Below are 11,326 nucleotides of genomic sequence, written 5' to 3'. Positions count from 1 at the left end.
ACGAGCCTCGTAGTACCGCTTCGACAGTGGACGCGGTAGGAACGGATCCGCGCTACCCTCCAAACGAGCCCTTATCTCTTAACAGCGATCGGTTGCAAATAATTGTTAAAGACGCGGTCGGACGTCCGACTCGCGTAGGCAACAGCGCTGCGCTTCCGGGACGCGTCGTCGCACGACACCCGACGGACCCCTTCGTGCTGATACGTTTGAATGGCACGCGAACAGGTGAACGCGTAGCGCACAGCAAGAAACGGATCACGAAGAGGTCGTTGTACGTGGTATATACCCGAAGACGAAACGATTCGCGAGCACGGCATATGACTGTCACTGTGCTATAACAGATATACATTTTTCTCCGGCATTGATACCACTTGTCACGAGAACACCGGCTATCGTCTCCGGGAAACGACCGAGCTGGCTTCTTCGTTGCCTCTTTCCTTGTTTTCCTGGTGAGTCCTAATTTTCTTCATTCCACGATTTGCTTCAGTCGATATTCAAACGATTGTTTGGAAGATTTTGTGAGGAACTTCTTAAGAAAATAGAAAACGCGACAGAAGCGTTATTAAAAATTCGAATGTCCCGCCGGATGGGAGAAAATTTGTTGATGAGAGAAGTGAACCGGAATTTTATTTAAAATCGTAATTCGTTAGATATCTTCTTGGCATGAAAAATAAAAGCAATTTCTATTTTATACATTCCTTAAATTCTATTTGTTAAAAGTCTTCACTTCGATCTCATAATTAGTCCTCGCAAATACTGTTGATAAATAAAACAAGAATGCTTATAAATATGCAATACATGTAAATATATTTATGATACCATACGTAAGTACTTGCACATACATGAAATGTTCACCATAGCAACACATCAATATTGAACAAATGCTAAAAAAAATTCCTTCCCTTTACATTTTTAACATCCACATTTTAAGCAGTATTACTTCAATATCTCTCTTGAAAATCGTATTATGTTATTATATAGTAAATTATATACCAACAATTACTTCCACTACATTTTACATTTATTTTCGCATTTCTTATCTAAATTCCAATTAAAAATAAATGTTGCGGAAATTATGAAATTTGTTTACTTTAAAAAGTATTATCTCATCAAGACAGTAATGCGATAGACAACGGTCATCAGCGCGTCAGCAGCAAACTTTTATTAAAAAAGTAATTTTTATCACGGTTCGTCGAAACGAATTAATTCAGAAGGAAAGAAGTGTCGTTTGCCAGCGACGAGAACGCTCAAGATTAATTTGAAATACTCCACTCATTAAAGATGATCGTCGTTAAACAGATGTACTCTTAAACTGCTATAATGGCATAAGTGGGACACTTGTCGAATGAAGATTCGTGAATCATTAAAAAAATAATCTCTCGTTGCCGACTTACACAAATGCAATATTACATTTAAATAAATTTTAACGCATCGTAATTTTTTAAAAGTCTGCTTTACCTTTAATAATAAATGCTGGAATATTTAATCAGGCCACGGTATTAAACGTGAACCTTTACCTAAAAGCAGCGAGCGTAAATCTGATTATTATTGACGAATGCAAGGAAAGCCGATGTACAATACAAATCATATTCATTACAGGTAGATACCCGTTGAGATCGGAATTGTGGAAACAATTTGCTCGACTAATTATGATATTCGACTAACACGATTAATACTGTTTAAACGCGTGTACGCGATCCATTTGGCAAACTCGTCGAAACGTTGCGAAAGTATCAAATCATTTAACGTCGAACAGTAAACGTAGAACTGAACTTTGACATTTCGCTCGATCAATCATTAGCGGAGTAAAATTGACATTTCCTGCAGACAAGAATTATTGCAGAACTATTGGAAAAGTGCAATAAAAATACATTAGAAGAAAAGTCATTCATATTCTTTTCCTAAATACGCAGTTTAATTTGATTTTTCGCATGATTATACTGTCCAAATATTTGTACTCGAAATGCGCAGTTCAAAAATCAATCACAAAATTTTGAAATCAGTTATCTCTCACTTAACTCGCTGCCTCTCGTAATAAATTACATCGCAATGTATTTTCTGCTAATGATGAATCGGTGCTCGATTGTAATATTGTTAATGAAGGTAATTATATTTAGATTCGCAGTAGCGACTAATAATCGCCACGTACTCAAAATTCGATAATAACGAAATAAATTAAAAACGACTCCCAAAGATATCATTCAATCTATTCTCGCATATTTGTTACATCAAGTATCTTTAACAGTTGAACGAGTTCCTATTACGTACTCCAAGAAGTTGCCTAACTATCAAAGGCGTTAAATAGTTAATGAAGAATGTCAATCAAACTTATCGAATCAGTGTCAAAGGGTTCAATTAATATTGAGCTTAGTTAGTAAATTACAAATAGGTCGCACATATTCACTTGACCGGCATCCGGAGTACTTTGACCATAAAGGGTCGCGATACCTGCACAGCAGAGCGGCTGTGCGCCGTCGACGAAGTGCAGTGTTGCAACCGGACAATGAGAGCACCAACGCGGCGTGAAAACGTGCATACCCCTTGACTGCTGCTTCTTCAACCCTTCCCTCTGCGCGGAACTCGCTCCGAGAAAATAGAAAAAATGAACAAGAAATGACCTTTCTCTCCTCTTTTTATATCACCGCTATTACACGCATGGTCTAAGCCCAAGAGAAGTGAAATTCAACCACTGCATTCTTTCGAAATTGATTGCATGGTGTATCAAATGTGAATTCCTTTGGCAATCCGTTTTTTTCTTAGCGTTTTGGAAAATATTTCAATCAAAGATTTGATGTCGAGTGGAAGAATTTTCCAAGAGAATGGAATTCTTCTGATTGGTTTGGCTTCTGAGTACAGCTCCATTGTCAATCGCTCTTTCGGACTTTGCCTCACGTTCCTTTCGACGTCACTCAACGTCAATGTCTGGCACTATTCGATATCAACAATACAATGCCCTCACGTAATTGCTGGACAAAGATAGATTCCCCTCTGCGTCTGTAATATTTTATTTTTTACGCACGAAAGCTAAGATCACATTTCAATACGAATTCAGGAATAATTTAGGGATAGCTTTCATCATTATTTAATTTTGTAAGAGTAACCAAGCTTCAATGAGAATTTTAATTAAGAGAAAATTGTTATTTAGAATGTAATGTTTTCAATGTAACTCAAAGGGTGCAACAGTTACGTCAATGGTAGTTATGTATTACACATTTGCTTTACATGCCAATGGGAATGAAAATGTCATATTTCAATTTGTATATTCGTGTGGGTTGCTGAATCGTTGATCAACAGGTTAAGGATTATTCAAACTATACGTACATATATACCTACGATTGCTTAACAAGTAATTTCTAAAACAATGACTAGTCTTTGTGCAAATATATACACTGAACAATTAAAATACCACCGTAATATCCTAGGAGCTTGAAGGATTTTCGGTTTAATATCCGCTTTTCCATCGGGTTGGTGCACACGGAACATCGTTTTGTTTCGCGAATTTTCCAATTTCCAAGTTTTATCTTATTGTCCATTGCTATGAATCCAAAATCAAGGTGAAACAATTTGTACACGTCAAGCAGATTCATAATTCTGTTGCATTGACATTTCAATACTAATAGAATATATCTCAACATTTATCAATACGATAAGTGGAACGTTAGCTGATTTTATATCGTCGATGGATATAAATTGGATGGAAAGTAAACGATTGTTAAAAATAATGAAACTCTGAACGCATTTTATCATCTATAACACCATCATTCACTGTCAGTAACATTGCTGAAGCAAATAACTCCCAAGTGCTTGTGTTCAATATATTTTTTCCATTCTGTCAACCTTTTTTAATTTCTGCTTATCCGCAGTTACAAGAAAATCGCAATTTCCTCCGTACCTTCAGAAATGTTATTTATAAATCACTAGCTGCGGAAGTTGAGTACAAATTTTATTGTTCCTCTGTCCGATAGTATTGTTCGCGTTTCATTGATCGAAGAACTTTGATAAAAATTGTTTTCCGTTTTGCGGATCTATTTACCCGTGGCATTGCCTAAGCTAGGATAAAAGTGTTTGCCCTGTGGAAAAGTCTTAAATGTTAAACGGGTGACTCGTAGAGTAGACTCGTAGAGATTTCATTTCTTTTCTCTTCAAAGTGATGTCTCTTCGGATCATTTCACTGAAACTCGTAAACTTCAGACAGAGTTTTAATTAATTAAAGAAATTAATAACCATTTCCCTTATCGCGATTGCTCGTGACATTAGATTTTCTTCTATCGGGAAAATGAAAATGGAAGTATGATTGAAGAAGACAGTTTTTGAAAAGATGCTGACTAAATTGCTGACTAGAATCTAAATTAAGTAAATATAGCTTACGGGGGTTTCATTGTTTTCAATCATCTCGTGTACTTCCCTTTTGCTGTTCAATATCTCTTATTAATTATCGTTCACCTATACGACATTACGTGTACGTTCGTACGTGTTTATAAACGCGATAAAATGCGGAGGATAATCGTTTTACTAACTCGTTGCCTTAATTGCTTTACCTCAACTGTGTTGACTCTGTCAACCGGTGATGCGGGTTACTCTCATTTTGTGGTTTATGTTCCGCTGCAACAGTATCTCGAATCTGCATGGATCGTCAGGAGAGATCCGCACGAATGTTATGGTAATTTCCAATCTAGACTGCACCACGGTCTTCCTCGAATGCCGATTTTAATATCATTAATTACGAGCAATCTCATTAATGGAATCAATGGTTCGTTTGCCACGGGTAAATGAACTGAGAACCTATAAAAAAATACAACTGCTTATCGTGACTAAATTAAAATACACGAACAGATCTTCCATTTGCCTATTTATGTTGGATGTGCATACGCGTGCCGTACAAATAAGCAATAGCAAATATTTTCTTTGTCTCATCACTGTTTATGGACACAAATTTGCTATGTGCATTGAGCACACAGTTAAAGTGAATATTTGTGTTATACTGCAGAACGAAATTTAATTTCTACGTCGAATACCGTTTAATGGAGCCAAAGTGTCTGAGGTGCACACATACCAGCTCGCAACCCAATTGTCTCAAGTGAGATCTTAAAATGCATGTGAAATGGGATTCTCATTAGTACATTTGTAGAAGAGCCTTGGGAACTGTTAATTATTGAGCGCTTCCCCGTTCTACAGAACGGTCAGTTTGTTTAACCTTTTCAGACTATTCCGGCATGTTTAAAATATTCCCTACTGTTATTGAAATGCTTCGAATTACACGCCAACTTGCAGAACTATGCAATTCTTGACTTCCAGTTTTTCATATTAAAGTGCCTTGGAAAATAATAATGAAGCATAAAACGTTGAGATAGAAAAAATTGTATATGATCTTTCTTGTAGGTAATAGCAGTACATACAACTTTTATTTGAAGGATTCTTCAAAATTTTAAGAAAATTTTCTTTTCGAGGTTTTGTCGAGATTTCCTTCAGACTCTTCGAAATTTTCGTTTATTGCCAATAACTGCTTTCCTGTTGACGCTAGGGAAAATTGTTTTAAACAAAAGTTGTAGGTACCATTAAAAGCAACAAGTTATCTATAAAATATTTTTCGCTAGCGTCAATAATTGACAAGTGATTTGCAATAAACTATTCTACCATCTTTTATTAATTACTTGTTAATTATCAACGTTAGCAAAAAATGTTTCAGACAAAAATTGTAGCTTTAATTATCAGCTACAAATAAGGTCCTATATAATTTCCTTCTGGTTAGAATAATTTAGGAGCAAAAACTGTGAGCTGTTCTTGAAATTGTCTTCTCGCTTCGATAGGAGAAATAATATTTTCAACTGCACAAATCTTTTTTTAACAACTTGTTTCATCACACCAAATCTATTCACGTTAAAACCAGCTACGCTCCGCAACGAATATAAGCTTCTAAATAATGGTTACACAATACACACTATATAATTAATCGTCACGATTAATTAGTGCATTGTATAACTCGGAGATGAACGATGCATCAAACGAGAATTTGTTATTTAATTTTATTTCATTTCTAATCAATATGCCACGTGGAATTACTTTAATTCGGAATTAATTAAATATCGCTGTGACACGTGATTTAAGTGTTGTTACAATGACGTATCGCAATTATAGAACTGCATCGTATTCAAATTGCTACAGTTCATGTATTATGTATTTATTTTATTATTATGAATATTATACATTACATATTTTTACATTAAAAGGGTATTTTTATTAGTAAGTTTAAAGCAAAACTATGCAACAGATATAAATCGTAGTTTACATTCCTTTATTAGACGCTAAAAAAGAAATATTTGATTCCCTAAGGTGATTCCAAACTTTATATAAACGTAAAACTCACTACCAGAGTGGAAGTTAAAGTTCTCTTTAAAAGGTAAGTTCGCGTCAGGTTACCTCTGACGAAACAGAATGGAACATCAAAATTTGACTCCATTAAACTGTACGTTATAGCTGAATTGTTCTGAAAGTTCTTGGAAAGATAGCCGAAGATTCGACGTCAAACGAGATACAAATGAAATGGAGACTCCTACATAAATTCGCCGGAGGCATTAAGTGTCTCGCATATAAAAGTTCGCCAGTCTCTTGGCTTCCAATTAAACTCGTAAACAATTTTCAAATCGTATAGAAACGCAACTTTGTATTTTCTTATTAAGTGTGAACGATTTCATATTAATTTCAAGCTTTCGCATAAAAATTCGAAAACGGTCCAATGCTCTTCCAGAAATTGTCTGCGTGTTTCAATCGGACATCGAATGTCGATTTGATAAAACGACGTGAACTGGTAAACAATATGGATTACGTCTTCACAATTCACTGGTAAAACGTCAGACTTTTTCTCAGAGCTCAACTGTTTCATAAATGGATTTTAATAAAGACCCGATCGCCCTATTGTTTTGCAACTGAAAATCAGAGGGAAAAGAGACGCGAGGTTACCGGGAAGAGGCAAAGCTTGGGATAACAATTAACGGGGACAAATGCCGTTTGCCATTTCGATTAAATTCACTGGTACGGCAGGAAATCAATCTGAAGTAGAAACAGATGTGCGTTCGGTCCGCGATCGTACTGTTGTTCAGTCTGTTTCCTACCTTCGAATTGTGCGCGTATCAATGATGAATGGATTCAGGCTTCATAACTCTATTTTACAAAAAAAAGAATTTCGAGCTCGATCGTTCTACTTCTGTTTTCCTTTACTGTTACTACTTTAATAATTATACAATGCATTTAAGAATTTTAGATTGCATTTAAGATTTCTTAAGAATTTTTTGTACAACTATCACTTCATTCATCTTGAATTTTTTTGTACTGCAATTAGTTTGAAACGTTAAATAATTATACAAAAGTTTCTATTATTGTAATTTGTTTTTTAATTTGCATTCGATGTTCTTTAAATAAAATTGTAAAATCGTAAATGCGTGAGACCAACGGATCGTGAAGTAATACCGTTGAATATATCATTCCAGCTTGCCTATTTACTTATTCATAAAACTGCTGTTTGACATTCCGAGGACAGATTTATATTCTACTTATTACTGGCAAAGATTACCATTTATAACTCATCGGTCACCTCTATCTCGTTAAACGCTTGAAAAGGTTGATACGTAGGCTGCATCTCGATGTGAAGAAAACTGACCTTTTATTTAATAAAGTGTTCATAATCCTGCTCGATAGATTTTTCGATTTAAAATCCGTAACATTCGATCATTCGTACGATTGTTTAGTTTAATTAATCCTAGTTTCATTCGCTCATCGTACACGTGTCCGACTGATCAAATAATATATATTAATTAATTTAATTTCAATACGTAAAAGCAAAGATAGAAAATACATCGAAGAATAGGAACGAAATGTATAGATATGAAACCTGACAATTAATGACAGTATTCATTCGATCTCCGTTACGTTTGCATTTTATCTAAATATCAGTTTACGTATTAATCAAAATTCCACATTACGCCTGTTCTGTAAATAACAGCCTGAAGTAAACGCGAAATTGAAATTCGCGTACGTTCTAACGCACATGATTTCCACTCAAAGCTTCAATCGATTTTACGGTAGCTGCGAGAAGTATTACCACGTACCCATGTTTTCCACTGAAGTTTTATGATCATGCTCTTCGACATTTACATTTAGTAAATTAATTAAATACTTCTTTCTGTTGAAGTGTCATTGATTACAACGGGAAATTCAATGCACCTGGTCTTGTTGCAGTGGATATTTAAATGTAAAAATGCATACAGTGAAGTAGGTACGCACTTGTGAAATAACTGTGCCTTAAAAAAAAAAAAATTGATTCAAACGTAACATCAAGTCGTTCAAACAATGCTGTGTCAAGAACGTATTTGTCGCGTTCAACCCTGATATTTGATACGTGACAATACGTACGAAGAATTGAAAAGCCCATACATATGTACATACATGCACACAGACACGCGTTACAATCCTGAGTGGTTCTCGCGTCCTCCCGGCGCATACGTATGTATGTGTTTTTCGAAACAGGAGAAACAGATGATTTGTATGCGATACATGAAACGTAGAAACAAATTTTATTTTCTTTCCATTGAACTGATGTACAAGATCTACACGATTCAAATTATTGTTCAAGAGTACATTTTTATAGCGGTACGAGCTACGGTTAAAAATACAACAGACAGTTATCAGAATGCAGTCCTCTGACATTTAACTTAAAAAACTTTATTACTCTGAATTCCTGCTCTAAAGGCTCTTAATTTTCTGCATCTCTTAAGGAATTCGTAGACTTCGCCGGTGCAAGCATATCCTTTGTGAACCACCTAAAGCACATGGAATTTGAACGCGCTTCAGAGAAATTCTCGTAGGTACTCGTTAAGGATTAGTAATTACACGAGATCAGGTTCCTCAAATTAATTGTTCGCTATGGGAAATGTCACCGTTCTTGCATTTTTGCATTTTAATAAAGCATAAAATCTGACTCACGGATATTAATGTTAAAAAAGAATCGTTGAAAATCTCGTTCGAAAGATACTAAGTAATAAATGCATTAAATTCTTCCGATATTCACAATCAGTTAGAAATTCTTTGACGTTCCAAGGCGATCCGTATATTTCATTAAATAGTTGCGAAAGCCTCAAAGCGAAAAGAAGGCGAAGGCAGCAAAGGGAACTTCGAAACGGAATGGTACGCGCTTATCCCGGACATCGATTGAAATTGCTCGAAGGAAGAAGCGCATCGATACGTGCCTACGAACAACAGGCATCCGGGGTTACCTACGTGTCGAGAGAAACTTTCTCTCGTTGTCTCTAACAACGTTTTAGTCTCGGGGAGGTCTTGTACCTGTCGATCTGCTCTGCAAGGTTCAATCCCGTACTTCCAATTGAAACGAGTGAAATGGATTTGCTTTTTGATTCTTACCCTTGTCAGCCACGAACGGCAGCAAATCATTGAACAATAAAAAGACGAACTATATTTATTTAGTATGAAAACAGACCATTAAATTGGACGTTGATATAAAATTTGATTATAATTTGTATTAATAAATAAATTGTATTTGTAATAAATAAATTGAAATATTTCCTTCATCAACGAGTGACTGAAATTATTTAGGCAAAGAAATTAAGATAGATGCGACGTGAAATACTACTTAATTTATTTCGCTGTCAACGTGAAATTCTCCTCTACTTCAATTTAATTTTCTGAAATTTCTCATATCATATCTAGCGACACACGAATCGGAGTTAATTACAAAATAAAGCTAAAAATAATTAAAACATAGAAAGCCGACATCTCTCTCGGAGTCGATCTACTTGCAAGTATTCGGCCGTGATTTCCATTTCGCAATACGATTTGGAATGCTGGAATGAAATTATCGCGTAGATTTACGTCCGCCGACACGGCGGCGTGCGATCGATACCGAGCGATTGCCTCGAAATTAGAGTCGATTGTAGAGTGAATTGGTTTTCGCCACTGGCGAGGCGACAGCGGGCGGAGACCGATTGTAAAAAGGGCCTTTCCAGGTACACACGCTCGGCTTCCGGTCAAACTGCATTTTGGGGCATATTTTTTGCCTGCATAATAAATTGCATAGCGCTTTCACCAATAAAAATATCAACCTCCATTGTACATTTCCACGGTAGCGTAGACACGTTCGTTTGGATTATCGAACATAGAATTATTTATCTCTTTTCGTAGTGGTGACCCGCGACGCAAAAGTATCGAAGCTTATTGTCTCTGACAGCCGCCGATTAAATGATTATGACACGTCAGCATGTCGCTCGTTACGCGAACCGTATGCAGAGTGGACGTGACGCGGACGGACGCGGCTGTACATGAATGTACGATGATAACTTTTAGTTTAATTCGAGCGTATTCGTGACTTTGGCCGCATACGCAGAAATGAATGTCAGGGGAAACTGTTATGAATCGTTCAGCTGTGCTTATAAACGACAAGTTCTCGGTTCAGAGTTAAACGGCACTCTATGATATATAGTATCAAGATTCGCAAGTTGATGAATAAGCAAAGTACAATCAAACCCAATACGTCATTCATTTTTTAATTATATCTATCCTCGAACTTTTAATATTCGCTAGTAATGAAATGAGGATCGATTAAATTTAGACATCTTAAAATTACAACCATGCTTGGTATATGCGTGATACGACTTAATTAAATTCTGCGTATGCCGTCAATGCACGTTTGATTGCTCGTGCGTTAAACCACCAAGATCAATTTACAGACCGTGCACACGCGGACATTAGTATAGCCATTATCGGTATTGTATTCAATATTCGCTGCTTTGCATCAACAAAGCTATATGCTTCCTTTACGCTTTACAACGATACGTGCCCTTCGCAATTTCATTTTCCATCGATTTAGCTACGTAGAGGAATTAGTATACCTACGTTCTCTTTGTAACGATTTAAAACAATATTTATTGCGAGACTAACGAATAATAATTTATTACAAGAGTTAAAGTAACACGAAAATGTACTGCGTGAAAGATGCGTCTACTGTCATTTCAGATTTATCCACGTATCGATTGCCAATATCGCAGGGATATACGTCAACGTATAGGCAAGTACGAAATATCAAACATCCTGTATGGATACGTTCACACAGCAATTCAACGTTCTATAAATTTGCACCCTCGAGGGTATAAATTCTCGACAAACTACTATCAACAATCTTCGACAAGTCGTGCGTTCAACTGAAATAACCATAAGCACTCTGGAATATACAGAAACAATACATCAATCACGTATCTAACGTTTACCTCTCCATCGAGCTGAGTTTCATTTATTTGATATAACAAAAGAATATATTTTTAGA

At 36.0% G+C, this 11,326-nt stretch overlaps 1 protein-coding gene across 2 annotated transcripts in view; it reads left to right on the top strand.

Moving 5' to 3' along the window:
- The window catches only part of LOC108629964 (uncharacterized), a 34,519-nt gene continuing 23,193 nt past the window's right edge, over window positions 1-11,326 (top strand). For both annotated transcript variants that reach the window (XM_026817714.1, XM_018032974.2), the window contains exon 1: window positions 1-449. The gene's annotated coding sequence lies outside the window, so the exon portion shown is untranslated. The remainder of the gene's footprint in view (window positions 450-11,326) is intronic.

This window comes from Ceratina calcarata, unplaced genomic scaffold, assembly GCF_001652005.2.
Source record: "Ceratina calcarata isolate Rehan_Ccalc_2016 unplaced genomic scaffold, ASM165200v1 scaffold60, whole genome shotgun sequence".
Lineage (NCBI taxonomy): Eukaryota > Metazoa > Arthropoda > Insecta > Hymenoptera > Apidae > Ceratina > Ceratina calcarata.
Note: the sequence above shows the minus strand (reverse complement) of the source record. Positions and strands in the feature narration are given on the sequence as shown.